General features: G+C 42.8%; 1 protein-coding gene across 6 annotated transcripts in view; it reads left to right on the top strand.

The window, feature by feature from the left end:
* The window catches only part of RBM47 (RNA binding motif protein 47), a 144,436-nt gene that overhangs the window by 97,640 nt on the left and 22,778 nt on the right, over positions 1-24,018 (top strand). For all 6 annotated transcript variants that reach the window (XM_040965781.1, XM_040965783.1, XM_040965782.1 and 3 more), the window contains one exon: positions 16,389-16,511. The gene's annotated coding sequence lies outside the window, so the exon portion shown is untranslated. The remainder of the gene's footprint in view (positions 1-16,388; positions 16,512-24,018) is intronic.

Below are 24,018 nucleotides of genomic sequence, written 5' to 3'. Positions count from 1 at the left end.
CCAAACGTTTGCCAGTGTTTGACTTTTTCAAGAACTAACTTTTAGATGTATTGCTTTTGTTGATTTTTCTTACCTCTATTTTATTTCCTTATTTCTTCTTAAATCGTTATTATTTCCTTCCTTACACTGTTTGGGGTTAGTTTGTTCTCTTCCTAATTACTTAAGTCAGAACGACAGATTGATCAAGTTTTAACCTGATGCCTCCATTCCCTGAACTCTTCAGCCACTGGACTGTGTGTGTGTGTGTGTGTGTGTGTGTGTGTGTGTGTGGCGCCAAAGCAGGCGAGTGTCCTCCGGGCTGACATGATGGGGAGTGTGTGGAGTGTAATTGACTCACAGTGATCTCTCAACATGGTAGAATCCACCTGCCTTCCTGATGCTGCGGTCAGTGTTGTGGACTCAGCATCCAGCTCCCACAAGCAACCACAGAGATAGGAGGGAAAAACATTCTGCGTGAGTGAAAATGCTCGGAATTTGAGGCAGGAAGCAAGCTCATTAGGCAGAATTTATTATTATGCAAATGTTTGCTTATTGCTTCAACATTCAATATTGATGTTTAAACGATAATAATACACGAAGCTATTATCTGGTGATAGTTAATAAAAATATTTTTATTATTAAACTATTGCTCTGACAGGAAGCCTCAGGGTTGTATTCTACATAAATAGCTTAATTCTGCGTGTGAATTCTGCCGCTACCTTCTATTTATGCACCCTCTGGAAGTTCTTTAAACCTCTTTTCCATATCTGTAAAATAAGCAGAAAGGTTAGGGGGTCTCTGTGAGGAGGTTTGGAAGCGCTTAGACCCACGGTGTCACAAGGCAGGTGCCCAGGGAGGAGCTGTGTTCTCTGTCTTTTATGATTGAGTTGCGGGGGCCTGTGCTGAGTCAGACCTGGGTGAAATAGGTACAGGGCCTGCAGGAGTGACGCCAAGTTCCCAGTCTACCAGCCAGCCGTGAACTCATCTGAACAGGCCGCCCAACCCTCAGCAGCATTTGCTGCCAGAGCCGAGATGCATTTCCAGTGGGGACTGGGCAGCCCTGCAGGAGACTTCAAAACAACAGGGCTGCTGTCCTAGCTTCTCAGGCCCTGCTTAGTTCATTTTCCCTCCTTCGTAGAATGATGGCTAAATGAAGACAGGAAACGGCTTTTTCTGCACAAATCTGGAAAAAAAAAAAACGGGTTTGAGGCAAAAGTGGTGTAAATTAAGAAAATGTTACTCACTGAAAAAAATCCAGTGTAACATATGGCCAGCGTTGGGCCAGGCCAACGCTAGGAACCTCTTCTGTATCTCCCTCGTGAGGTTGAGGGGCCCAAATACTTGCACCGTCTTAATTGGTGCCTATATGGGAAGCTGGCGTTGCAAGTAGCAGCTTAACTTGCTATACCACAAGGCCAGCAGAGAGGGAGCAGATTTCAGAGTCCTGTTAGCTGAGGCTAGCTTGGCCTGTTCTCCCATTGTCCTTTCAGGGACTTGGTCGCTGTGTGTGTGAGTGACCAGCGTCTTTTGGAGACAAAAATAAAATGTATTTACATAGTTGTAATCATATTTCAGCCGAGCATTGCACATAAATCTTATGAGAAGAAAAAAAAAACATGGATTTTTCCTTATTATGAATTCTAATTTAAAATGAAAATATAATCACCTTCAAGTTATTTATGAATAATAGCTGTGATTATACTAAAATCTTCAAAGCAATATTATAATATTTCTGTAACATAAATAAAATTCTATGATGCTTTGATATTATAGTTTGAGTGTAATGTTAATATTAGAACAATAGGCAAATATTGCTTAAGTAGTAATTATTTCTAGCTATTGCTATTTTCTTGCAGTTGTGCATTTTATTCATACTGTATATTTTTAATCCTCCCAAAATCTCAGAGGTTTTTCTGGGGAAATGCTTATTTCCGCTTTGCACATGGGAAGAAGAAATAGTCTCTCTTTTTTTTTAGGTTTAATTATTTATTTATTTGTCTAGAAAGGTGGATCTGCAAAGAGAAGGAGAGACAGAGAGAAAGATCTGCAGTTCACTGGTTCACTGCACAAGGGGCCGGAACAGCCAGAGCTGAGCCAATCTGAAGCCAGGAGCCAAGAGCCTTTTACAGGTCTCCCACACAGTTACTGGATCCCAAGACTTTGGGCCACCATCTTCTACTACTTTCCCAGGCCACAGGCAGAAAGCTAGAAGGAAAGTAGAGTAGCCAGGACATGAACTGGAGCCCATATGATATCCTGGCACTTGAAGGGGAAGGATTAACTAATTGAACCATTGCGCCAGGCTCATAATACAATATCTTAAAGAGATTTTTTTCAAGATCTTCCTTCCAGTTAATGGAATAGACACAAGCGGTAGTCAGTGCTTCTCTCTACCTTCCCTGCTTTCCATCTGACCGCCTGCTGGTGCTCCTGGGAAGCAGGAAGTGGTGGCTCAGCTGCTTAGCTGCCCCTGGGTGGGAAGCCCAGCTTGAGCTGCAGGCCCCTGGCTTCAGCCTGGGCCAGTCCCTCCTGTTGCAGGCATTTGAAAGAGTGAACTGGCAGGTCAAAAATACCTGTCTTTTCTCTATAAAGTAAGTAAAAGCAAAGAAACAAACAAACCCCCACAAGGTATATTTTTGCTTGGCAGAACCATAGTCCCATGGGTCAGTTCCTTCAACTTCGTAGCTGTCAGAAAGCAATGTTTCTTAACCCATTTGTCTGCTGCTCTCACTCCGTTTCCTTTGAGGATCCTCAAACTTTTATTTAAATCTGTCTCTCTTTCCATTGTCAGTATTCTTTACAAAAGAGTTCATTTTTAAATTTCTATGAATATTTTAATTCAAGTCTGATATAAGAGGCGAAAGAGTGAATTTTACAAAGTATGCAAACATTAATTTTCGTATAGTGGTGCTAGTGTTAATAATGAATGCATGGACATCAGCTCTGGTAAAGCAGGAAGCAAGATCATCCTCATTCAAATAAGGATTTGAATTTATTATTTATAATTTATTATTGGGTTCAGTACTGTATATAAGTAAGTTGGTGGAAAAAAGGGCACAGCAAGTATGGACAGGAAAGGTCTTATTGTGTCCACAAATATTGAGAAGTCGTTATCATGTCCTTTATAGTAATGTATATTCTCACTGTTACACATGCCAGTGTCTGGGTCTCCAGCAGTCAAAGTATCTGGGTTTGAGTCCTGACTCTGCTGCCGATTCTGACTTCCTGCTCCACACGCTGGCACACCCAGGTCTCTGCCACATGCACAATAGGAAACCTGGCTTGAGTCCTGCTTCTTAGCCCTGGTCTGTCCAGGTCAGGCCCTTACGAGGACCTAGGAAATGAACCAGCAGGTGCACTCTCTCTGTCTCTGTACTTTTCAGATAAATATCATTTTTTTGTCTTTAATTTTGCTAGGCTGATAAGACCTCAGTTGATTAGATTTCCGTTTGTTTTAATTGAACAAAGTTGAATATATTTATGTTTATTGGCCATAGAAACTGCATTTTTCTGAATTACCTGCTCTTATCGGCTCATGTGAATTCTGATGTGTTTTCATCATCAATTTTTTTTTTTTAAAGATTTATTTTTATTATTTTTTCATTGGAAAGGCGGATATACAGAGAGGAGAGACAGAGAGGAAGATCTTCCGTCCGATGATTCACTCCCCAAGTGAGCGCAACGGGCCGATACTATGCCGATCCGAAGCCAGGAGCCTCTTCCGGGTCTCCCACACGGGTGCAGGTTCCCAAAGCCTTGGGCCGTCCTCGACTGCTTTCCCAGGCCACAGGCAGGGAGCTGGAAGGGAAGCGGGGCTGCCGGGATTAGAACCGGCGCCCATATGGGATCCCGGGCGTGCAAGGCGAGGACCTTTAACCACTTGCGCCACCGCGCCGGGCCCCATCATCAATTTTTTTAAGAACTTGTGCATATTAAGGACATTGACTTTTATAGTTAAAACCTTTTTGTAGGTTTTTTTTTTTTTTTGCTTTATTTGTATATATACCTTAAAATTCCATCTAATGTTGTTTTAGGAAAAAGAAGACAAGAAATAATTGGAACCAGTTTTTAGTTTAGTTTGAGATTTAAGAAAATTCTACTGTGTTTTACTTCTGTGTTACAATGCTTGGCTTCTTCCAGGAAAGTGCACAGGTTAACTAGCACATCCTCAAGCACATATGTGTGTATGTGTACAAGGATTCCACAGAGGAAATTTCCTATGTCATAATTTTCCTTCATTTATGAAACAGAACCAAGCATCACTAAAAACATTTATTTCCATTAGTTAATCATTATTATTATCTTTTTTTGTTTTGTAGTTTGTCTCCAGGAAAATGAATTAAGTTCCAGTAAATACAACTCCCCCCCCCCCCCCCAAAATCAAAGTAATTACTATTACTCACATGCAGGCTTGAAAAGTGTGTTTTTCCAATTTTAAAAATTGCTTATTTGCATAATCATCTGCAGTCATGACTGACTACTAATTAATACTTCTGATCAGAATGGAACTACACCATGAAACATATTGTGCTATTTCTTTATAAGACAACACTGGAGAACTGGGGTGCCTGCCAAAATATTGGGGTGTCGGGCAGCATCTACTGATTTCCAGCTGCATGCTTCTGACACCTGTGCTGATGGGTCTGAGGAGGCTGGCATGTGTGTAGTCTTAACTGCTCGAATCGCCCTTCCTAATGAGCTCACTGAGCCTTGAGACCTTTATTTCACAATGATTCTCCATGAATTTGGTGTTCTTACTGTGACTTTCGATTCCAGGTTGGAGAAATTCTCACCCATGACACTGAGCATCTTGTTACCTGTGCACACGGGGCCTTGGGGGGAGGCTGAAAGCAAATGGGCTGGATATAGATTTTTGCCAGAGGCAAGTCACAGCTTGGTAGCCTACCCAAAAAATCTTGACCGATGTTAACATCACTATACACAAGAGTTTTGTTCAATATTGTACTTTAGTTCTAGTTTTCAGATGTGGGGGTCACAGTCTACTGGGTTGCAGTAAAATAAGAATTTCCATTCGATTTTTTGTTTGTTTTTCGGCACGGCTGATTGCAGAAGACAAATACAGATTTGCTAAATGTACAGAGGAGTGCTGGAGCAGTGTGTGAGTGGAGTTCTGTGGAAGCAGACAGGTGTGGGATCTGAGAAAGGCAATTCTGGAGGAGAGTTGCCAAGGGAAGCAAGGATGTGTTTAGGCACAAAAAGGAGCAAGGTAGTCCTGGGAATTTTGTGTGGGGTGTTTGGCAGTGAGGTGGAGGGCAGCATGGGGAAATTGTGCAGTGATCAGAAGTCACCCAGAAATTTACAGTTCCTGATCAAAAGCTCATGATGTTACAGAGGACCTCTTGGTGGGAGTCCTGTGATCCCACGCATGCTTTAGGGAGGATGGTTCTTCCTCCCACTGGCAGGATGGTTAACTAGGCAGGTGTATTCATGGATAGAGCCGAAGGGCAGGGTGGAGGGTCATTGCATTGAGCTCAGTTCAGTAAGAGAGCAAAAGAAAATGATCAAAATAGAGGGCTAAAAAGGACCAAGCAGGACCTAAAGCTTCAAGATTTGTTTGTCAAATCATTGACACTTTTCCAATGATCAGAGTTAAATGTATTATAATACATTAGCTTACATATTTTATGTTTAACATTATTCATATTCATACTACCTGAAGACTGTCATGGTTAGCCCCCCGTTGCATTATCTAGCCATCGTGTCTGTGACTTCAGTAGTGAGCATGTCATATATAAAACTTTTTGTACTGCCATTTTTTCCCCAATTTTCATCAGGAGCACTTCATAAATGTAATTTTTAGGGATTTGCACTAACACTTAATCATTTTTTCTAAGGGTGGTTTGAGTAGTTCTTCTGCCTGGATGGTTTCTAAATTTATTACCAAGATTTCTGAGATAAGCATCTTCATGTGTTCATGAACACTTTCAATACTCTAAAGAAATGTTGTCTCTCTCTTTTTTAAAACATATCCATACTTTCCTACTGAAGAAGTATTTTAATACTTTTCACAGTTTGAGGATCCCTCATCAGAAATGATCCAAAATGGAAAACTTTTTTTTAGTGCCAGCTCAAGGCCTCAAGTGGAAAATTCCACACCTGACCTCATGTGATGAGTCACAGAACAGAAGTGTGTAAGGTGTACATGAAGGACAAATGAACTGCATGTTTAGATACGGCTTTCATTCTCAGGGTTGTCTCGTAATGTGTAATCAAATATTGCAGCGTCTGAAAACAGCTCAGAAAATACTGGCATTAAGTACTCACATAAATGATATTCACCATATCTGCCAATTTTATGGGTTAAAAATAAGAATGCTTATAATTTTTGACTCCATTTGCTATTGTCAGCTGACTGATGAGCTTGAACATTTTTTTGGTGGTGGGGAGAGTCATTTGTGAATCTTTTTGGAAGTGAGAAACTAAGTGTGCACCTCCATGACATAGGTTTAGGAAACATAACCAGCAAACTGAACAGAATACTTGCAGTAGAATGTGAAAAAGAAGAGAGATGGGAGATGCAAGAAAGATACTTTGATTTTATTATATGTAATAAGCAGCCTTTGTGTTATTGGCTAACAGAACACTTACATGTACAGTGATCTAAGTGAACAAGATGGAAAGTTGAGTGGAAGATGTAGGTCTCAGGTCTGACGGGACCCCAGAAGGGGCTTGTGCGGCCCTAATGGGAAGACAGTGCAGCAGAGCCAGCACAGAACCGGAGAAGGTGGAATGGAGTTGACGACCAGCCAGCAAGGTGGCCTGCTGGAGAACGAGGAGGGCAGCCCCGCATTCACAACCCTCGGCCAAAGGCCCGGAGTTCCCCAAGCAGGAGAACTCTTACCAACATGAATGTTACATGGACAGGGGGAAATTCACCGTTCATGGCACTGTTGAATGCAGCTGGAGTGGGACGATGGGCTCTGCTCCATGCGCTATGATTCCGTGGTATGGATCTTCTCCCTACCTACATTGAATATGTTTTAGTTCACTTTTTTTTTTTTTTTCGTATTAAGGATGAAAATGCCTGTCACTGGGTAACTAACAGAGCATCCTAGTGAAGCTTGGGAAAGGGACCGGGGTGGCGAAAGGTGGAAGAAAAGGGAGAAAGAAAGTGATTCTGGGGAAAGATTTGTTTGGAAGTGGCGACGTGAAGGGTTGCCCAAAGGCTCATGCCACTCTTTGGAACCTGGTTGCCTTGAGCAAGTTACTTTATTTCTTGTGCCTTTGTTTTTCCATCTATAAAATGGTGATGATACTAATACTCACCTCAGCATAATTTATGAGGATTGTGTGTGTTAATTAGAAGCGCTTCAAAAGCGCTTCAAGTGGTCCCTCATCCAAGATAGGTCTAGATACAGGAACGTCTGCATTGGTTTCTGTTTTCAGCTGCTTCTTTGGCTGTCCGTGAAAGCTGCGCATGTCACTGCCAGATGTAACAGACATGGAAGCTTGCGACCCGTGTGCTCTCAGTGGCCACCCAAAATGCAGGGTGGTTGGGCGCAGTTGGAGTGGTTCTTGCTTTGAACAATAGTGGGGAAGACGCTGGTTTAATGTGCTGTTGAGGTACAGGATCTAGTGTGTTCACTAATTCTTCACTTATTCACGCTGAAAAGTTACAGGGGTTGAGCGGAATGCCTAATGGTGCAGCTGCGAAACTTGGGTTAGTTCACCCAGTGTGTGTGCTGGAGCCCTGGGCCTTGAGAACAGGTGCGCTCTAGCCACTGCCCCTCCTCTCAGCTTCTGTCTCTGAAAGTGTTCTCTGCCATGGCAGGTGATTCTAAGGGCTGTCAGCAATCAAGAGGAGTGTGGTAAACACGAGAGGGCTGGTGACAGGGAGTAGTGGTCCCAGACCCTCCCCAGCTGAGCTGATCTAACTCCTCTGAGGTTCTTGCTAACCTGGGATAATAGTAGAAAATTTCCCTTACAAGAGATCATCTCAATATACTTGTCCACCCCACCCCCTTCCACCCCCGTTCTATTTTCCTGCTGTTTTTTTCCTTAGTTCTTTCACAATCTGACTTCGGTAAATCTTGCTGATTTTCTCTGTCTGTGCTTGTCTTTCTCATGAAGCCAGAGGGCTCACGAGGACAGGAATCCGGAGCTGTGTGGCTCACTCCCACAGTCCCAGAACCTAGAGGCATGCCTAGCTCTCGGAATGATTGAAATAGACAAAAGTTATATTTGTAGTTTCACTTATTAAGGGCATTTGTACCAGTTGAGAGGAAACAGTTTTAAACTTGACAGTGAGTATTCTCAGGTACTTTCTAAATATCCAAAAAATAATAAACTCCTTCCCTCCCCAGTGCTGTTGGGATGTTTGACAAATTAATAACAACACCAAAAATTCTATGGTGCTTTTGGTCACGTAGGTCTCTGGGTTTTATTCTAAACTAGCTCTCTTTCCCAGTGTAGATTAGTTAGCTTCATGGCCAACCAGTATTGCTGACACCACTTGTACAGTTCTAGGACATCATTGCCAACTTTTGATATGTCCTTGAATGGATGCTCTGCCTCTGTGTACATGCAGGAGCAATTTTTTCCTGTTGTGTTTTAGCTTTGCATTAATACCAGGAAAATGATTTCAGCAAGTGTTTTGAAATTAAATTCTGTTATGTGCAAGAATACTTCTAAAATTTCATGAAAAATGATTTCCATGCAAATAAAATTTTGGAAATCTATTAATCTGATTTTTTGAAAACTCCTGAAAAATATGCATTATGGAAAAAAAAACTGCAGAGATTTTTAGAAAATTCATGCCAAAATAGACTGATCTTTTAATTCTACTCTCTCTCTCCCTGCTTCCCTCCCTCCATATATATCTACAGATATATCTATATAGATATATACAGATTTATTTTTATTGGAAAGTCAGATGTACAGAGAAAAGATGAGACAAAGAGGAAACGGCCACAACAGCTGGAACTGAAATTACCTGAAGGCAGGTGCCCGGAGCTTCTTCTGGGTCTGCCTCACAGGTGCTGGGTCCCAAGGCTTTGAACTGTTCTCTACTGCTTTCCCCCCGGGCCACAAGCAGGAAACTGGATGGGAAGCAGAGCTGCTGGGATTAGAACCGGCACCCATATGGGATCCCGGCACATACAAGGTGAAGACTTTAGCCACTAGGCTACCATGCCAGGCCCATGTGTATTTATTTTTTAAATTATCTTTGTTCAAAACTCACAGAAGGAAAATTTTACTTACCTTTGCTTGAAGCAGGCTTTACTCTTCAGTGTTGCTTTCAGATACCCATGACAAGTTCCCCTGTCCTTAGCACCTTACTTCTCAAAACTTAAAAAAAAAACTATTAAGATATTTTATATTTCCTGAATTTCCACATATTTGGTTAATGTTTGATACAGGAATACGTGTGTGTGTGTGTGTGTGTGTGTGTGTGTACCAACTTTCCAGAACAAAGATGTTTTCTAAAGCTTACAATATGCCATATACTCAGAATTTATTCTCACATAATACACTCAACTACAACAGATTTTCCAGGTCACATGTGTAGTTGAGAGGAATTATAATTCATCGACAATCAGTAGTTTTGTTCTTTAAACTGCCTTGTTTCTAAGGGTTGCTTTGGTTTTTCTTCGGTGAGAACCTGGTGAATTAGTTTTATATAATATTTAGTATGATTATCATCTTAAGCATGTTTGAATTTTGACCCTTTCATTAACTTGCTAATATTTTATAGTCCGATTACTTTATCTAGGGGTAATAAAGCGCTCTTGATCGACCCTGTCCTTGTCCCCGCAGCCTTTCCATTTGCAGTGTGGCTGCTTCCCAGTGCTGGGCTTCGTAGACCTGCTCACGGTGAGCAGCCACGCAGGGGCAGCCTCAGGATCACTGGTCACTGGCCAGCTGTTGCCTTGGGAAGGGTTGCTGAGTTTAGTTTCCATCTTTGTATGGCACGGAGCTTGTCTTCATCCTGGGGAGAAGGCTCTATGTTTCAGGAGCCCTCCTCCCAGTTGTTCTTCTCCCTTCTGTGTTTCCCATTTGCCTGGACGGAGGAGTCCCACCAGAGAGATCTGGATGAGGTGCCATCTCTTACTGCTTGAGGAGGAGCAAGTCAACTGTGTGTGTGCCTGAATGCTCCCCGCCACACACACACACACACACACACACACACACACACACACACACACACACACGTTATCATGTGTTCCTGCATTGATAGTCATAAAGTGTGACTTCCTCTCCCTTTTCCATTCCTTCTGCTGCACATTATGTTTCAATAAGTCATTTCTAATTCGCAGCTGGTCAGCAACAATAAATGAGGGTTTCATTGATGTGTATTTTTTTTTGCCTATTCGTTTTTACCAAAGACAAAAGTGCCCAATCTAGGTATATTGGGAAGAAAAAAAGACACTTATTAAAAATGTAATATGTCTAAGAAATCCTAGTGACCTTTGAGTATTTCCTATAATACAAATGCTTTTCTAAACACTTTGCTTGGAGGTATTTATTTATCCCCACAACCCGCATGAAGTAGGAATTATTATTAAATTTTTTAATCTGCACCAACTAGTACTAGGGCATGGGCACTCATTGGGTTCTAAGGATGGTGTATTTCAAAAAGTCACTGGAGTCATCAGGGTTTGGCTTGGCTTCTAGTTCCTTCCCTGAGCCTATTTGTTGGAGCAGGTTTGCTGTCCATTTTCAGACTGTTGTTGAGTGTCTTCCATGTGGCAGCGCTAACAACTCCCTCCTTCCCGCACCACCCACTCCAGCTCATCCCAGGTGTCCTTGGCAAATGACTCCCAGGGCATTGAAGTGGCCGGGCTCCCTGACCAATGAGGAGACGTGTGCCATATCTAACATTAACGCAGTTCCTGGGATCAGGAGCAAAGGTTGCTCACACGAGCCTTTTGTTGCAAGTAAGCCCGACACATCCAGATTCCCAAGAGTGGAAAGGTAGGGGAAACCTTATATTTATTTTAATTGCTGACAGAACAGAATGATTGTTTGATTAATGCAATTTCGATCAGGTTGAGTAAGCAAATGAGCCATTTTGTTTGTTCATTGAAGGCAGAAAAACATTGCAAAATTTGTTAAGGGTTTCAAGTTCGGTCGTTTAAGTCAGTTTACCTAGCAACTTTTCTCTTTTAACACATTTGGAGAATCTAGTAAAAGTAACATCTTTTAACACTTGCTGTTGATAGGATTGAAAGCAGGGACGCTTCAACCCATGTTTATTTTCTACCGATTGTGTCAGAGTCAGTTTTTTAGAGGAGAAATTACAACTTGAAGATGTGATGGCCTAAGAAACATCAGGGAAGCTAGACTGGACCGTAATTGGTCCATACGGCTGGATGGTGGCAGCGTTTCCCCCCCAGAAGAAAGTCCTGGTTCGTCATGCTCAGCTTTTTTTCCAAGTAATAATTAAGTTTATGAAATGAAACTATTTAAGTGTGGGTTCTTTACAAAATTGGTTCCGTTTCCATTATAACTAACGGCTTAGTTGTATTTTACATGTAATTTGAGACTTGTTGTGGCATTAAGTGGTTAGAGAAGTGAGATCTTTGTCCACATCTTCTAACCTGGAAATGGAGTGGTGTGACTGGCACGTGAGGTGAAGGCTAATCCTCAAGAGATGCTCTGGTCCCTTTAACAGACTCCTCTTCTATGAGGTGACTTCATGGGAGACAAAGCATGAACCTGAGAAACATAGGGTGTTGTATGCTTCATTCCTCGCCTAAACTGACTCTTCCAAGGGTAGTTTGAGCTGAAAGTATAATTTGATTTTCATGATTGCTTTTTCCAAAAGTGGCTTAATTACATGTTTATATTTTATAACAAGTTCAATCGTACATTTATTTAAACATTCACCAGATGAGAATATTGCTTGGCAAAAAAGAAAATTTGTTTCAAATATTTTATTCTGTCTTTGAAAATACAAGCATATAGAGCATACCAGTAAGTATTGGATGGCCATAAGTTGTTAGTGTCCTTTTCTGATTTCAAAGTGAAAACACTTCACAAATTTGTGTCTTCAATATCTTCTATTTCTGGACCAGCATTGTGGGGTCAGTCTCTTGAAGCTCTCCATCCTTCGGGTGTCTTGCCCCGGCTGACACCTTACGGGAGGTGGGTGTAGGCAGACTAGCAGTCTCCATGTTAACTGTCTTCTGCAGTAGAGTGGCTAGCCGGTTCTCAATCCCACGCTGAGGTTCAAAGGTCGAGGCTAACGTCAGGGAGCAGAGGTCAGGCCCAAATGGCTGCAATTTGTAGTTCAATTCTGCCGAGATGACAGAATTTCACAGCTAGGATGATTGCCTTTTACCACTTCAGCACACAGCCCAGGCTGGGCTGTTAGCAGTGTAATTTGTACAAGTCAACCCTTGGCACCCGAATGTAATGAGTAACTAGCTGGTGCCTTAGGTTTCCCTGGTACAGAGTGCATATTATACAAAGGGTCAAATGTCAGTGCACAAAGACGGAGGTTATGGGATATGATAATCCCCTAGATACAGTCTGTGGACATGTAAGGTTTCAATAATTTTTGTTTATTTTTAAATTCTCATGCCCACAGCATGAATGATGCCATTTTCATTTTCTTTGCTACTGTGGATGTAAAGGTAGTTTTGGTAAACATTAGCAAGATAGAACTCCGATTAGACCGGCTACGCAGTTTAGAAAGTGAAGTTGCCAAATCACCAGCTTGGTTGACTCATGTAGGGTCTTTAATTTCTCAAAAAATTTCCAAAATGGAACAGCTTTTTACGAATCTCAGAAACAGAATGCCACAAGTGTTTTTGAGGTAACCATATTTGTGTATATCTGACATTCTCTACCCTTCATTCCAAAAATTGAGCTCCTGACTTTGTTTCTAAGCAAGCTGAAAATATGTTTTACAATTTAGAGATGAATGTTGGGGTTCCTGAAAAGATTCTTAGATGGGCCTTGACAGTCTATGGATTTCCATTCAGTTTTGGCTTTTCTTGATGACTCTTAAGCTGTTAGGGTGGTATGCGATTATCTGTAGTTTTTCTTTAAGCACAAATTTAAATTTTCAAATGGAGGTATAGAGCAAGTCTGTTCTTCCATACAGCAGAGTGACAAAGAGCACAGCTTTCTGTTCTGAAATCCTTCTGGGTTTGAATCCCAGCTTCCTTGGCAGTAGCTGAAGGATCACATCAGATAGGCAGCCTCACTCTTGCCTCTTACTCCTACAGTGAGAAGAATGTTAGAAGTTGCTTCCTAAGGTGGCAACAGTTAAACCAGAGGATCACTGGAATGCTTAGCACAGGGCCTGGCATGTCATGACCATCCTGACAACACTAGCTAATGTTGCTGTTACTATTGCTATACCATTTAGCTTGTGAATTGGCCCAACCTACATTCAATTGCAACTTGATCTTTGTTCACTTCTTCAGATTCATAAATGTGGTATAATCGAATCAGGTGGTCTGTGAATAATTCATAGCGGATTCCTTTTCTAAGTCATGGGAATATGTGTTTTCAAATTTCTGAATTCCCCATTTTCAAGTCTAGCACTCTTAGAGATGCTACCCCTTTTCCCTTAGCTGGTCACATGGTATAAGCTGTACAAGGAAATCCCTTTGAGTGTTCCTTCTGTTCTGCCACACAGTGAAAAACATCAGAGCTCATGGACAAAAACATGAATGTAACTACTAATGACAGGCTAAAGACTGTACTTAGGATGAAAAAGCTATGAACAATAGCTCACATTAATTAAAAGGTAAGCAGCCTACAGCAAGAATTCGAATGGGGCAGTGAGGTACTGGGATGAGTCTACCCTGCTAGAGTTTATAAATTGGCTAAGTGACCATTCTTACAACAGTTGCTGTAAGGTTAATTAATGTCTGTGAAATTGCCAATGCAGAGGTTTGGTTAAGATAGATTGTTCACTTTGAAAGATGGTTTTGTCATCGGTGAGAACTCATAGCCGTCGCTGAAGCTCTCTGATTGGCAGGCAGCAAGGTGCTTTCAGACGTGCTCCCCCTCCTTGTCATGTTGCTCCTGTGGGGAATTGCATCAGCTGGGCTTGCATGTGGAGTCCCCATGGTCAGAGGCTATGGATGGTAGAGACAGCAGTAGAATTCGGCGTTTGACTCTCACCCCGTGGTCTCCTGGTAGCTTTAGTCCCATGTTTTAGCATCCTTGAATGTGAGCAGTTGATTAAAAGATTTGTTTTTAGGAAATGGAATTCTCATTTCTTAATGGAGAGTAAGGAATGAAGTTATTTTTAGCCTAAATTTATCACTACTAGTATTTATGCATGTCTTGCCTCATTACATACCTGAATTTGAAATCTCCTTTCCAACTATGTATGGTATGACAAAATAGAGAAGAGAAGACAAAGACAATCCGTCTAGGATAATAGAGATGATGTCACCTATGGTCAACCAGTGTTTGTCTTTGGATCCTGCCATTTGTTTACAAACATGTAAGAGTCACATGTCCCAAAAATAAAAACAAACGAGCTTGCTCCGCTGTTGCTTTTCCTTCTGCTGAGCTCTGTGAAAACGTCTCCATTTGGTCTCAAGACTCCATGATAGAGCAAGCTATGCCCACAGCAGTTTCACAATCCAGGGCAGTTCATGGAGCAATTGATGAATCCTTGTGTTGTCTAGAAGCCGCTCTGCTCTGTGCAGGTGCTGCCTGGCAACTCGTTTCCTGTCTGTCATGTGACCAGCAGTGGGCCGGTTTTCCCTTCATAGGGAAGTCAAGGGTTTGAACTAGACCCAGGCTCCATAAACCAGCTTATCAGGATATGTGGGTTTTGCTTGAAAGTTTTCGTGACAGAACAGTACAACTCTTACATTTTCATAGAGTGGATTTTGCTTGGGATCATTCTAGAAAGTCCTGTTTTTCTGGAAGGAAAGAGATGAGCCTCCATGTTCTATTTGGAGAGAACTTCTGTTGTGTGAATGGTCAGGCACATCAGTGGCCTGGGTTTTTAACCCTGTTGTGATAGAGCACAAAACCACAATGATTCCATGTTTGTTTATTAACAGTTTGTTCTCAATTCTGATGCTGTCTGGGAATGGAGAAATGTTTCTGCTACAAAGAGAAAACTCAGTGTGTTTTGTAAGCAAGTGCCAGGGGTGGGATTTTCTGAAGAATTTGTCCTCTGCCACATTCTTGCCAGGAATTACCTCCACACTGTGAATATGGAAACCTAGGCTTCAGAAAAGCTCAGTTTACTTGTCTGGATTGAGTTAGCCAGTACACTAGGGGTGGGTGCAGGAATCTACATTTTTTAAAACCATTTATTTAAAATGCAGAGTGATGGGAAAGTGGAAGAAAAGGGGGAAGAGAGAGAGAATCTTCCATCCAATGATTCATAGCCAGAATGGTGGCAGCAGTCTAGGCTGATTAGGTCAAAGCTGGCATCCTTCCCAGGCATGTTAGCAGGGGGACTCAAACCTGTGCTCTGATGTGGAATGCTGCTGCTGTGCATAGCAGCTTAGCTCACTGTGCCCCAGTGCCAGCCCCAGGAGCCCACATTCTGTTCTGTTGTTTCTACCATGTGTAGCTTATTTCAAGACACCTCTTTGTACTTATTCATTCACATCATTTTGGTCAAACACCGGTATTGATCATGAGCTATTACCTATAATGCAGCAATTGGGAACTTACCTTTCCGCAAAGTTGGGTAAGGGTTGTATGCATTGAAGAATGAATAGTTTAGTAAGGAGCTCATTGATATAAGCAGGATGAAATCTAGACTTGGATCAAGTGTGGTTAATGGCTAGTTATTCCAGTTTAAGGATAGATGTGGCAGAATATTGTTGAACTCTAACTGATGATCTCATTTAGCCTGTAAGTTCTAAACTGCTGTAGGGAATGTCAAACATCCTATAGTGCTGTGGTGTCCCTGGGGCCCGGTGTGAGTGACTGAGCCACGGGCATCAGCCCCTACAAACTTTTGGTAGGAAAAAGAAACTAACAAAGGAAGGGAAAAGGCAAAAGTAGATGGCATTTTTAAATGTCTGAAACTCACAGATAAGTGAGTTATCTTATCCACGGCTAATTGAGGGGGAGGTCTCCATGCAGTGGTTTGGGGACTCCTCTGGACCCACACAAGGAGTATGATGAACTGATAATAATACATGGCATCAACACCCGGGTGAGGCAGTGGCCCCTGGCTGCACTTTGCTGCCCCTTTCTGTGAATCCGAATGTACAATATGTTCTACATCTATGTGTCCTTCCAAGAATTGCGTGAATCTCAAAGTCATAGCTACTGTAAGAGTGGGAGATGGAAAAAAAATAGTAAAAACTGGCTATTTTTTAATTAGTATTCTGTTTGTTTAAAAACTAGGGTGAAGAATTGCATTTCTTGCTTAGATAGAAGTTGTGCTAATGTAGTTGTCAAATCACAAGCACATATAGCTTTATTTATTTATTTTGACATTTTAGGATTTGCTTCAAAGGGCACCCCGAAACTGAGCAGAGAAATCTCAGTCAAGCTTCCTGAATTTTCCTGTATCATCGTGTTCTGCACTGCGTGAGGAACCGGGCGTATCTACTAGGTGGTTTCCGGTGAGTCTGTGCCTCCCAGAGTCCTTTAGCTTTTCTGCATAAGCAGCGGGAGTTTGTTCTCCTTCCTACCAGCCAGGATAGCTGCAGGTTACACAGCGTGTGCCTGGTAGCTGCTGATGTGGAAACATGACTGATGCTAACACAGCTAAGTCTTCTTGAACCCGCAGTGCAGCCTCTTTCTTCTGTGTCCACTTTGCTTCTTTGTGGTTTGAAGAGGAGAGCCTTGTGTATCTCAGGAGTTGAGAGCAGCAGTCACCGAAGTGTTGCTTGTACATCTGCCATTTCATCTCCTGAGAGGTGTCAGCAGGGTTCGCATCAGTGGGTGGGCACAGGAAGGATTGATTCAGTGATAGCTTCCATGTTTTAGAGTAGCCCTCCCACCTTCCCTCACCTGTCACCCACACCACACCAAACTGAGTTCAGGACACGCCAGTGAATTATGTGTAAAAGCATTGTGACAGTCAGTGATTCTTTACAATGGAAGGTATTCTACAGGCGATGCACCGGCCTCCTGCAGCCACGACCACAGCCCTCCCACCTCCAAAAGTTGGAGGCGTGGATTCCTGTGTGTCGCAGCATGGCTGCTGCTGACACTAATGTGTTCCACAACCCCCATAAAGACAATTTAAAAAAGAATGCCTCTTTTCATATCCTCTGGGCTTGGACTTGAGACTTAGTCCACTGAATTTGGGGACTCGGGGAGCTAAAGTTGTTAAAAAATTATAATCTTACAAAAGCATGGGAACTGAAGGAAACCTGGGCATTATAGAAAAATGTAACATCTACCCATAATCTCACAATCTGAAAATAACTATGATTAACATCATGGCATATTTACTCTGATTTTGTTTGTTCCAATTTTGTATCTTTAACTATTATTTAGTAAGGTCAACCTAATTAAAAACACTAAAGTAGATATTCTGAGCTTAGAATTCTAATTTGTTAACCAGTTCTATACTGTTGAAAATTAATGTCTGTTACATTCCATGCACATACAGACTTTTTCATGACATTGTATTACAGATGCCATGGTAGTGACTGGTTGTGGTTTTGTTCTTAATTTGCAAAGTCGTACATACAGAGAGACAGAGAGGGAAATCTTTCATCCAATGATTCACTCCCCGAGTGGCTGCAACAGGCACAGCTGCATCGATCCAAAGCCAGGAACCAGGAGCTTCTTCCAGGTCTCCCACATGGGTGAATGGTCCCAAGGGTTTGGGCTGTCCTCGACTGCTTTCCCAGGCCACAAGCAGGGAGCTGGAAGGGAAGTGGGGCCACTGGGATTTGAACCGGTGCCCATATGGTATCCCGGAGCATTCAAGGCAAGGACTTTAGCTGTTAGGCAACAGGGCCGGGCCCAGACTAGTTGTGGGTTTTACTCTTTGCTTATGCCACCGACTATCAAGTTTACACATGGCAGTGTTGGGCTGCTGAGAATGAGCTACTTCGTGTGAGCGGAGGAGCACTTGCCCTTGTCATTGTTCTCAAGAAAGAGGCCAGCTCACCTGCGCCTGTCACCACCGCTCTGCAGTGTTGACCTCACTGTGTTCTTGTAACAGCTAAGTGTTGAGAAATAACTTGTGGGAAGGCAATATTGTGTATCCCAGCAGCAGCTCTCAAAGCCTGACCCCTCCCTCTCCTTTCTGCACTTGCCCCTAACCAGTGTCTAGGTTCGGAAGCTGAGCCTGAGGTTCAGATCTGCCTGTGGGACACAGCAAATGTGAGACCTACATTCATTCATGTGGTATTCATCACTACTAGGCTGTTCGTTTCCATGCTCTGCTCATCAACAGAACAAAACAAGGTCTTCTCACCATCTGAGAAGCTTCGAATTGGTGAATCAAAGCAGTCAACTCAAGTACATGCCCCGATGGGTCACTGACCTGCTCTCACCCTGTTTCTCTTCTTAAAGGGGAGAGGCTCAGTGTCAAGCAACCTGGAGGGTTGCGTAGCTCTCTCCCTCTCTTAATTTATTTAGTTTTACTTAAAAGAGTTAGCAAGAGAGGGTTAGAGACAGAGAGCTCTTCTGTTCCATTCTCCAAATGGCTTCGATGGCCAGAATTGAACCTATTGGAAGGTGGGAGCCAAGAACTTCCAGGTCTCCCACGTGGGTCTAGAGGCCTAAGGCCTTGGATCATCCTCTGCTGCTTCTCCAGACTGTAAGCAGGGAGCTGCATCAGAAATGGAGGCAAGTATGATGGTCTAGTGGCTAAATCCTCACCTAGCATGCACTGGATCCTATATGGGTATCGGTTTGTGTCCCGGCTGTTCCACTTCTCATCCAACTCCCTGCTTGTGGCCTGGGATAGCAGTAGAGGATGGCCCAAAGCCTTGGTACCCTGCATCCGCATGGGAGATCTGGAAGAATCTCCTGACTCCTGGCTTTGGATTGCCTCAGTTCCAGCCATTGCGGCACTTGGGGAGTGAACCAACGGTAAATCTGCCTTTCCAATAAAAATAAATAAATTTTTAAAAGGGGGGATGTGGTGGGCAGCCCGGGTTAGAAGCAGTACCCATGTGGGACACCAGTACTGCAGGCTAAGGATTATACCATTATATATACCATTACACCAGTCCCCTTGGCTATGTAACTTTTGTAAGCTGGCAGTGAAAGTGCATTGGTTTTCTAAGCAAGAAAACTTCATCTGCACTAAGTGCTGGAAAGGTTAAAATGCTTTGAAATGGCCTATATGATTTCTTTTGGCATGACTGTTCTGTCATTTGTAAGCATTAGATAACGATGCCAAATGCTGAGAACCTCCCATGCAAGGCCATGGTCACTGGACTTCCCAGAGACGTGAGTAGATTCATAGACCGAATCTTGAAGATATCAGTATTATCTGTGTCTAATCATTTCCCTTACTTTGGTGTCCTTGAAACACACACATGTATACTCACACTGACACACACAGTGCACACTTGCACTGACTGTGGAATTTTCTATCAGGATTTCAAAGTTTGGATCCCAACAAACAAGTTCAAGCAGTTCCTATTTTAGTTTGTGAATATCTAAGAATCCTTCAACCATTACAACTTACTCCTACCAGGAAACAGAAAGTTGTTCAACTCAGTTACTGAGCTGGACTGGCGCGCGCGCATGTGTGTGTGTGTATGTGTGTGTGTGTGTGTGTGTGAGAGAGAGAGAGAGAGAGAGAGAGAGAATTTGGCAGCAGTGGTGTGGAGTGAGTGTGATTGTGAAGGGTGGGTTACAGTAGATACAAACATGTTTCTGTGAAAGCGTGTTATTGTCATGCTGCTTCTGAGAATGGGAATTAGATGAGCCAAGCTCCATGAGCAAACAGCTGCTGGAACCATCTGTCCTGAACCTAATGTGCTCTGGACAGAATCTTGATATACTGATAGTGTCAAATGTGGGCGCTCGTCTTCCCCTGCAGAATGATGCAGCAGGAGAAGGAACCTGCCCCACCTAGTCTGAAGGTCAATGCTAGCTGCTCTCAGTTGAGCTTTGGACTCAGCTGCCTGTAAAATTGTTCATCCTGGCCGGGTTCTGGGAGGCACTGTCAGTAGTCATGGCAGTTGAGTGTCTAGAATCTTGTTAATTATAGTGTTAAGTTTGTTAAGACTCTGACTTCAGGACCTATGAGAAACAGCCCTCCCATGTGGTGATATTTCCAGTGGACCACTTTATGGGGGATAAATTGTGTTGGAGGTGGTATGTCCTTGTCTTCTCTCGCCAGGAATTTAGGGAAAGAGAAAATAGCTAAATTAACTAAAATTTTGATGCAGAAAGGGATAGGATAGGCCATGCTTTCCAAAAAATGATCTGCAGGTTCAATGTAGTATGGTTCCTATTTAGTGTGAAGTCATTTCACCCTTTATTAGCTCAGAGAACGTACCATGGTTCCCTGTGAGCCTGGGGATACATAATTAGTTCAAACCAGGAATGTTTTCACATTGAAATATTAGGTGAAAGCTGAAAAGTATATGAGACATGAACGTCAGTTAAATCCTAACAGAAGGCCCAAGAATTTTGTACTTTTCTATTGGAAAATTAGTGTTTCCTGACACTTGAACATTTTATTCTCAGTAAGCCAGGTTCGGTTACACTGTGTATATATTTCCATTCTAAACTTAGGTACATATTTCATGAGTGCTTAATTAATAGAGCAGTGCTTTCTAGAACTGTACCTAATACAGCTAACTTTAATAAGAGTTTTCCTTCTCCTTCCTTTGCTTCCTTTAAAGAAAAATGTCTTCCATGAATATATTTTCTCAGAAATAATAACTGGTTTTATTTTACTTTTAATCTAGATTAACTTTTTTCCCTAAATATGATATTCCTGTCTAAAAATTCCTGTCATATGCACATGCTCTGTGTGTGTGGTTTTCCAGGGGCAAACACTTTCCCTTAGTGTTTTTGTTTTAATATAATTACCTGTGAGATGGAAACCCTCCCATCCCATCGTGCCTACAAGGGTCAAAGCTGGCAGCCAGGAGCTCTGGGTCTCCCTGAAGGGCAGCAAGGATGCGAGCTGAACCCAAGGCTGTGAGCCGGCACCTGCTGCCTCGCAGGGTGCACGGGAACAGGAAGCTGGGATGGCGAGCCGAGCCTGAATGGGAGCTAGGGGCTCCAGTGTGGGACGTGGACTTCTTAACCAATAGGCATAATGTCCACCCAATTCCTTGTTTTAGACCATAAATTACTACATTTTCTTACATGTTGAGTATTCGTTGGAAAGTGTTCAGATTTTTAAAACTTTCAAACAAGAATGAAAACAAAATAGCTGGCCAGAGAATAGCGGTTCTTTGTTCCTGAATATTACCCTGGCGTACTTGGGAACCACCCAGATGGTTCCATTTGAAAACCAGGGTGATTGCATGAGAATTTAAAGTCAGAAATCCAGACCTCTCGGAGCATCCCTAGCTTTTTCCCCTCTGCAGTGCAGAATATCGCTCCCTAGCGTGAACATTCCCACAGGCTGACTTGGACCTTTGGGTCTGTAGGTGTGTTAGGCGAACCTCTGCATTATATTGTTAGTGTCACATTGACTTCTGGGCTCCCTGCAACTGATCAGGACTCGCCTCTCCTTGGGGAGAGCTGCCAGGAACAGAAGGGGGCTGTACTCCAAAGCTCATGCCTTCTTCAGTACTCTGATAGCTAGCCACAGAAAGCAAGTACAGCCTGTTCTCATGTCCTTCTCTGCTTAAGCTTAGGGGATCTTCCCCTTCCTCGTTTGAACTTATGGCACATAGAGAACCTGTCTTGATATGGCAGATTCCATTCACACATCAGTTAGCTCAAGAGGTAGAATGGACATTTGTTTTTTGCTTGCCCCCGTGTTTTTGGTACTCTCAATATTGTGCTGCTGCTTCCGTTAATGGTGTCTTCATCTGTGTTCTGTTGCTGTCACAGAACACCACATTAAGTCATTTTTTAGGGAAAAATGGTTTATCTTTGCAAGAGGTGCTGGCATCCGTTCAGTTTCTAGTGAGGCCGCCTTCTTGCTTCGTAACATGGCAGAAGGCCAAGGAAGGCAGCTTTTCTGTTGCAGCTACCTCTCTCTTTGGACACTGACCCACTCGGGTGAGAATTATCCCCTTAAGTAATCAAGAAAAGATACTAACACCTCTGAATGGCTAATCATCTCTTCAATGTCCTGCCTCCCTGTACTGCCAGGATGACAGTCACCATATCCAAACCACGGCCCCTGGCTATGTTCCTTATTGCCACTTTCCGATTGAGTGGGTTGAATCTCAAGATTCCCTCACCTGCCTGCCACTTACTGGTGGGGTTGCAGATTGTGAACTGAAGTGCTATATTGTTCAGACCTTCAAATAAAGTCTCTACTAAATTTCCCAAGATAAGATAGTAGAAGCCCAGCCTTTCAGATGAGGAAAAAAGAAAAGTTGTGGAAAATCTGCATTTCCCTTTCCAGGACCTGCCTTTTCAGGGGTATCCTAAAGGGATGGGCACTGGGCCTCCTAGAAAGATGCTGGTTAGGCTGTGCATGCCCACCTCTGGCTGAGCTAACCTGAGCTGTTGACTGCTCTTGAAGACCCTAGAAGTCCTGTTGATGGCTCAAGTGGCCGGCATCCTGTCACCTACCTGGGAGATCTGGAGGAAGTTCTCCGCCCCCAGCTGTGTGCATTTGGAGAAGGAGCCAATTGATAAGAGCTTGCACTTCCCACAACCCCCCTACTCCCACCTCGCTCTGTTTCAGAGCTGCCCTTCCACTCTGGTGTGGGTCAGCTTGTTATGGAGACACACCTTGTGATGGTCTGTTTACATAGTTCTAGATACAGGTAAAGTATAATAGGCATAATAGGTAATTAGAAAAAGTTTCCAGAGCCATGTGCTGGTAAATATGTACTTGTATAAGAATAAAATTGTTTTGGTAGCTTTTTCCTACCACATTTTCTATAAAATATGGTGCTTATTTTTGTTTGTTTGTTTGTTTGTTTTCCTGTTTCTTCCGTTCATTTATTCCTTTTTGCAGACATTTCTCCATTCAGTGCTAGGTTCCTAATGAAATAGGGATATGAACCACATTGCAGGAGAAAATAGAAATAACCTAAGATATTTAGATTGCTTTACAACAAAAAGTGAACTTCTATTTTGCTTATTGTTTAAGGTCCTTTCTCAAATGATGCCATTTCTATTAAGAGTTGTTGATAAAGCAGATTGGGCATTCACAAAGAGCCACATGGGCGACCCACGTTCCTTGTCACTTCAGCAAATTCATGATGCTTCCTGTAGGCAGGTTTTTATGATACAGAATTAAGCTTAGGGAGATGAGAGTTAATTATTCACCATACTTTTGGTAAAAGGACCTGTTCAGTGGGCTATGTTTATTAAGCTCTTGTTTGTTTGTTTTTTTACTATATGCCAAAAAGGGAGTGGAACATAGTACCATTTGAATACATGAGACTACAAGTCAAGGGAGAACAACATTTAAGGTATGAAAAGGAAATGCATTTGCTGGATTTGCTCCTTAAAGTTGTATTGTAATTTCTGTTTATTTTTAAGCTGCCTCCCACTAGGAAGTTCGCTCCCTTTTTGATTTTTTTCCTCTCACTGAGCCTATTAGAGTCACATTATTATAAAAAGCTGACTGTAGTGTTTGAAGAATATTTCTGCGTTCAAAAAGATCCCACCTTCAGCATGAGCATCTTTAAAGGAAAGCAATCGAGGGCTCCCTGGGAGCTGAGGACATGCCTGGGGCAAGGCTGCTGCCCAGGAAAACAAGTGGGGCCCCACCACAGAGGGTCTGGCTCCGTCCAGGGCAGCAGGCACTGTCTCCGAATTGCAACTAATGCTAATTGTCTTACAAAGAGACCTGCGGGAGCCCCATGGGCTGCTGGTGGCCACACCGCCAGCGCACCGCACTGACCCAGGTGCTGCACAGGTGTGCTGGCGCCTCCTGTGGTTCAGGAACAGAGAACACTTAACCTACCACAGGACATCAAGAATGGCCTAGGGAATGTAATGAAAAGAGAAGCTTATTTGGGTGCACAAAAGGGTGAAATCCATGCATATGTTAAGTCT

Source organism: Ochotona curzoniae, unplaced genomic scaffold (assembly GCF_017591425.1).
Source record: "Ochotona curzoniae isolate NIBS_2020 unplaced genomic scaffold, NIBS_Ocur_1.0 scaffold_4505, whole genome shotgun sequence".
NCBI classification, from domain to species: Eukaryota; Metazoa; Chordata; class Mammalia; order Lagomorpha; family Ochotonidae; genus Ochotona; species Ochotona curzoniae.
Note: the sequence above shows the minus strand (reverse complement) of the source record. Positions and strands in the feature narration are given on the sequence as shown.